The sequence below is a fragment of the Rutidosis leptorrhynchoides genome, chromosome 6 (genome assembly GCF_046630445.1).
Source record: "Rutidosis leptorrhynchoides isolate AG116_Rl617_1_P2 chromosome 6, CSIRO_AGI_Rlap_v1, whole genome shotgun sequence".
Lineage (NCBI taxonomy): Eukaryota > Viridiplantae > Streptophyta > Magnoliopsida > Asterales > Asteraceae > Rutidosis > Rutidosis leptorrhynchoides.
In genome coordinates this window covers 345593328-345600435 of record NC_092338.1, presented here as the reverse complement: position 1 = coordinate 345600435, position 7108 = coordinate 345593328, and positions in this window count along the sequence as shown.

Genomic DNA, 7108 nt, shown 5'->3' with positions numbered 1-7108 from the left:
CAACCTAATCAGATTCAACATTAGTGATGAGAACTAGGATAACGTTCAATCAGACTGACAAATAGATAAGCTAATCAACCTAATCAGATTCAACATTATTCAGATTCTCATGAAATTGTCCATACAAATTAACAACAACCATGGTTTATTAATCAAGCCTAACAATTTAATCAATATTATATAAGTGTAATTAATATTCATCCATAAACTACTCCTAGAAATTCTTAACTAAACTTCATGCAATTTAAACACTTTTTTCAGATGTGCTAATCTTCTAAGTAATTTAAATCAAGTAAAAAAATAACTTAAATTAATGATGTGTTAACCTAAGCATTTATCCACTTACAAATTAAGCAATCCATTAAGTCTTAAATCATAACAATAATAAACGGAATCATACAATCATAGAAGCCAGAATTCAACAGTTCTGGTTAAGACCAAAACTACCGAAATTTTCATCCATAGCCGTCGGCTTTCTGGAGTATAGCCCTCGGTTATAAACACCAGAGCCGACGGCTTCCATTAGTTTTAATCCCAGTTCATCTTTTTGTCCAGATAACCACCATGAACGTTTAGTCATGGTTAGATACGAAAATAAAAGCATACAAATAAAACTAAACATAATATAAAAGAATGAAATAAATTAAATAGAATGGTACCTTAAAGTAAGATAAAAACTTGAACACCTTGAATCCAAAAAGCAAAAGAAAAGAAGTTTCAAAACTAACTTAAAACCCTAAAATCTAAACTAAATTCGTAACTTTGAATATAAAAAGTAAAAAAAAAAAAAACTATATTTAAAAACTGGAAAATTCGTCATTTATTTACAACTTTGGAAAACTGCCACTATAGACGTCCGTTGTAATGGGTATAGTATAACACCCCGTCAAAATCCATTAACGGTGATGTTAACTCTGGTCCGAGTGCTTGACTTGAATTCTAAGTAACGGCAATGTTCTACAGCGGAAGCAACTAATACCTGAGATAAAACATGCAAAACGGGTCAACATAAAGTTGAGTGAATCTACAGGTTTAAGTAAATAGTTTTCGTATGTTTCATAAAACAGTTTATATAAATCATTTATCAAAAATCAATTATTAAAATCGTTTATCAGTAATCGGTATCCAAAATCAGTATTCAGAAATCTATAAACATTTATCAGTTTAAACCATCAAAGTTTAATATCAAAAGTTTGCATACAGCAAATGTCAAGTGTCTGTTGGTAATCGGAAATGTCATGTTTCAACTGTGTATGACATCAAAAAGTTCTTTTTGTTTCAACTGCTTGTAGACATTACCATGTCTAGTTTCTAGTTTGTAAACATCAAGTTTAAGTATCATTCAACGTAAGTTAGGCCACAAGATTTCTAAAAAACATCGTAAAAATTATACATTATCATGAGCACTTGATTATAAAGCTTTAACCCTGCAGATATCTAAGTCGCTACGCGTCTTCCTTTCACCCTTTCTAAGCATACACTGATCAGGTGTACAAGTTACAACAAAATAAGCACCCCGTACGTTGAGGCGATGTTTGTCAAACCTAACGGTACCGTCCCTATAAGTCGAGCTTACGTAAAGTATTTAATATAATCAAGCTAAGGGATTTTTGATCTGAACTCATATGTATATTTGTTTAAGTTACTCGTGCCTAATATGTAAAATAATTTGAAATAGCATGTATCTCATCCCAAAAATGTTAATGAAAAGGGGATTGAAGACTCACCTTGAAAATGCACAGTAAACTCTTTGTAAAACAGTACAGTAGTCGAAAGATCACGACCATAAAACCCAACCTAATCAAATAGGTTACCTTAAGTAAATACATAAGTTACACTATGTCAACCCATAGTGTACGTATAGTCCTAGTGCTCAGACTGACTGACTCAACATGCAAGCAAAAGTCAACTAGTCCAAGCAAGTCAACAAAAGTCAACCAACAGTTAAACTTGGTCAAGTGGTCAACTAAAGTCAAACATCTCAGTAGATCATGCAATCTTAGTCAACATGTCAATCCTAAGTCAACTAACATGTTTTAGTTCACAGTTTGTCAAGTACGCGTTCACAGTTTATCGTTTAGCATCAAATTCATGCACGTGTCGCAAGCAACGCACATAATTCATAGCACATATATCATAATAATTTGACCAACTCCAGATCACAACTAGACTCATAAAAGTTTCTAAAAGGCTTGACCAGGGCCTCATAAGATATCTACAAGTCAGGTTTCAGAAAGGGTCTAGTTAAGGTTTACCAAATCAGTTTCTGCATGCGCAACAGTTTTAGAATAATTCTCATTTAATTTAGAAAATAGCTTTTAACGAATGGCTAATTGGAGATTACTACAGACACTCTAAAGTGTCATTGATAAAATAACCAAAGACTTTCATGTAGCCAATTTGTACAGTTAATTCATTAAAGTCAGACCTTCAGTTTTTGAGCAACAATCAGACATGTCATTTGGTGATGCATACAACACATAGCAAACTACATTTGTAGAAGTTATCATACAAATGTAATATGATTAGAACATCTAAATAATCATATTCCAGAAGGTCAAGGTCTCAATCAACTTATAATTCATGTGAGATCATTTCATGTGACTACGAAAACAGTTTCAGCTCAATATAAAGCGCCAATTTTTATTTTATCACACCGAGAGCAATACAAAACCTTTTGACACGATTCTTGAGTCCAAATTGAGTAAATTTTAACAAAGAATTCAATGGTTATCATATAAATGACCAATTCATAAAGTACATATACCAGAAAATTCGTATACCATGCAAAACCCTAACGAAAACTTCGATTGATCATAACTTACGCATACGATAACAAAAATACGCAAATCCAAAATCCAAATTTATTAATTTTTCGAGATCTATCTATCTAGATACATTAAAAGATCAGTACATAAAGTCATTTAATCAGATTCATAATAATTAAATTCGTGATTCATGCAAAAGACAACAATCGAGCAAATTAACGACTAACAACAACTATACATGCAATCAATTGAGCACTAGGCATTAATACACTATGTAATTGAAAAAAATCTAATCTAGAATTATTAGGGTTAGTGATTATACCTTAAAAACACAAGTTGCGAGTATATACGCGTAGAGGATGAAGAAAGCAACAACTTTAATGCACGAGACTTGTTCTATTTTTCAGTTTTGAGTGGTGTTCTTGTGATGGTGATCGACGATGAAGATGATGATGGGAGGCTTTAAATTTCATGGCTCTAGGGTAGGAGGGAGTGAATAAGTGTGTTTTTCTAATTAGGGATTTTAAGGGTTAGTTTTAGGGCCTAACTACAACCCATCAAGCAAATTAGTGAACAAAAAAGTCCAACAAGGGGGGCTTGAGGTGGATTTTGGCCATGAGTGTCCAAGAGGAAGTCCATGGGATGAATTTAACAAATTAGTACATTCATAGTGTAGCCCGTTAGGTGTCGATAGGTTCTGTGGCCCGAAAACGCGAACCGAGTGGCTAAACGTTAATTTCTCGCGTTTTTTAATCTATATAAATTCTAATAAATTGAAAGTATTTTTAAAACATAATAATTTTATAATATAATTATTAAAATTAATTTACATTATGCTTTGGCTTGCTAGTACGCTAAGTGTGGTTCGTTTCTAGTTGCCGTTAATCGTACCGAGTTCCTGAAACGTTAACCGGTCGTTAAAACCCATCCCAAAAGTTTAATTCATTAAATATATAAGAAATTAAATAAGTTTTTCTTAAAGTTAATAATTATTAAAAATAATTATTTTATTACAAGTCGATCGTTTCGCAGTCTCACGGGACCTCTGTTGCAGTTTTCAAAACCGTATCGTTTCCTCAGTATTTCAAAACATGAAATAGGATTTCCGAATAATATAATCATCTATTAAATATAGTAGTTCATCATGAACTCAAGTATGCATTTAATTAGATTAAATACACAAAATTCAAGTAAGTTCCGTTAAATAACTTAACGGACAGTTAAGGAAGCTTAACGGAAATAGCAGGGTTGTTACATTATCCCCCCGTTAATGAAATTTCGTCCCGAAATTTAGTGTACGTCGGTTGGAGTTGTTTCGTCTGAAATCAGTTGCGGATACTTTTGTTTCATTTGGCCTTCACGTTCCTACGTGAATTCTGGTCCTCTGCTTGCGTTCCTTCGAACTTTAACGATCGGTTTATTGCTCTGCTTTAAGTGTTTGACCTTACGGTCCATGATATCAATAGGTTCCTCCATGAAATGAAGTCTACTATCAACTTGTATCTCTTCTAAAGGAATCACTAAACTTTAGTCTGATAAACATTTCTTCAAATTAGAAACATGGAAAGTGTCATGAATTTCGCTGAGGTCTTGCGTTAGTTTCAGTCTGTACGCTACCAGTCCAAATCTTTCGATAATCTCATATGGTTCAATATATCTTGGACTTAGATTTCCTCTTTTACCAAAACGCACTACACCCTTCTAGGGTGATACCTTGAGCATAACTTTGTCTCCAACCTAAAATTCCAAATATCACCTTCTAACGTCGGCATAACTCTTTTGACGACTTCGAGACGTCTTCAGTCTTTCTTGAATCTGTAAAATATTCTTAGTTGTTTCGTGTTAATCTCAGGACCAGTCAGTTGACTATCCCCTAGTTCAGTCCAACATACGGGAGATCTACACTTTCTGCCATAAAGTGCTTCAAAAGGCGCGGCCTTTATGCTAGCGTGATAACTGTTGTTGTATGAGAATTCAGCTAGTGGCAAATGCTTATCCCATCCATTTATAAAATCAATAACACATGCCCTCAGCATGTCTTCCAATGTCTGGATGGTTCTCTCGCTCTGGCCATCAGTTTATGGGTGATACGTTGTAATCATGTCTAAATGAGTTCCCATTGCATCCTGTAATGTTTGCCAGAACCTAAATGTAAATCTGATGTCTATGTCGGAAATAATGGATATCGGCACTCCATGTTGGGATACCACTTCTTTGATGTAAATATGTGCCAACTTCTCCATCTTATCCGTTTCCTTAATCGGTAGAAAGTGAGCTGACTTAGTGAGACGATCCACAACAACCCAGATGGTGTCGTAACCTCCCATCATCTTGGGTAACTTAGTAATAAAGTCCATTGTAATACATTCCCATCTTCACTGGGGAATCTCCGGCTGTGTCAGCAGTCCTGATGGTTTCTGATGTTTTGCCTTGACTTTAGCACATATCGAGAACTTACCAACATATGTAGCAATATCGGCTTTCATATTAGGCCACCAGTACAGTTCCTTAAGATCTTGATACATCTTGTCGGATCCTGGGTGATTAAAGTATCTTGTCTTGTGTGCCTCATCTAGTACTAGTTCCCTTAATACGCCAAATTTCGGTACCCAAATTCTATTAGAAAAATAATGAGTTCCATCATCACTAATGGAAAACTGTTTATCTGGGCCCTTGAGTGATTCAATAGTAATATTCTCTTGCGTCAAAGCCTCAAGTTGTGCATCGTGTATCTGAGAAGTAAGGTTCGTTCGGATAGTCATATTCAGCGCTCTAACTCGGAGAGGTTTAGCCTTCTCTTTCCTACTCAAGGCATCTGCAACGACGTTAGCCTTTCCAGGATGATAGCGGATCTTGCAGTCGTAGTCGTTCAATAGTTCTACCCAATGTCTCTGCCTCATGTTGAGTTGTTTCTGGTCAAAGATATGCTGCAAACTCTTGTGACCGGTGAAAACAGTAAACTTAGTACCATACAAGTAGTGTCTCCACATCTTCAGTGCAAAGACCACAACACCAAGTTCCAAGTTGTGCGTAGTGTAATTCAGTTCATGTACCTTCAGTTGTCGTGATCCATAGGCAATCACTTTCTTCCGTTGCATAAACACGCAACTAAAACTCTGTCGTGAAGCATCACAGTAAATCAAGAGATCTTCATTCCCTTCGAGTAAAGACAAAATCGGAGCAGTAGTCAATTTCTATTTTAACAACTGAAATGCAGACTCATGTTGCTCAGTCCACTCATACTTCGTACCCTTGTGAGTCAATGTTGTTAACGGTCAGGAAATAGTAGAAAATTCCTCAATGAATCTCCTATAATAACTAGCGAGACCTAAGAATTTTCGAAACTGCGTTGGTGATTTAGGAGTCTCCCATTTCTTGACCTTTTCTATCTTCATAGGATCAACTTGAATACCATTGACACCTACGATATGACCCAAAAATTTAACTTCTTGTAGCCAGAAGTCACACTTCAAAAATTTTGTGTACAACTGCTCCTTCCTGAGCATCTCAAGTATCAAACGGAGATGTTGTTCATGTTCCTTCTCGTTCTTAGAATATACCAGAATATCTGTGACGATCGCTCCAAATCCATATGGACGAACACGTCATTCATTGATTTCATTGCGAGGTATTTGACCTCTATATGATACGTTTTGTAAACATTGCATTCTTTTGAAAAGGCACACCATAAATGAATATTTAAATCAAAGGTTTTCGACATATGATGATTTCTACATATAGACAATCACCGTAATATAATAGTTTACAATAATACTTCAGTTGACAATGCAGTCAAAATAGATACATGGTGATGATTTGGTGAATGCAACGTTTTCTCGAAAATATGCCATGTAAGACTCCATGCACATAGCTTGTATAACATATAAGCAAACAGCGGAAGACTTCTAGAGAACCTGAGAATAAACATGCTAACAAGTGTCAACACAAAGGTTGGTGAGTTCATAGTTTTAATGTTTCGTATAATCTGTATATAAAGGTGGATCACAAGATTTCAGTTGTTTCATCCGAAACGTTTATCAAAATATTCTACAAGATTGAGCACCCTGGTAACTAAGCTTTAACGTCTATAATAAGTACCCCTGTTTTAACATACATGTAACCAACATGTACAATACACGCAAACCAATGTGTACAATACACGCAAACCAACGTGTACTAAACTCAAATAGCATACGTCTGTTTTATAGTTCAGGCTAGGGTTTCTATACCTGGAACAGACGGGGATGTCAAGCCCTATGGATCCATATACAACTACTCGCGCCCACCAGTTCTTATAACTGGTAGTTACTAGTTACTAAAGCTAAGGGATTTTCGATTCA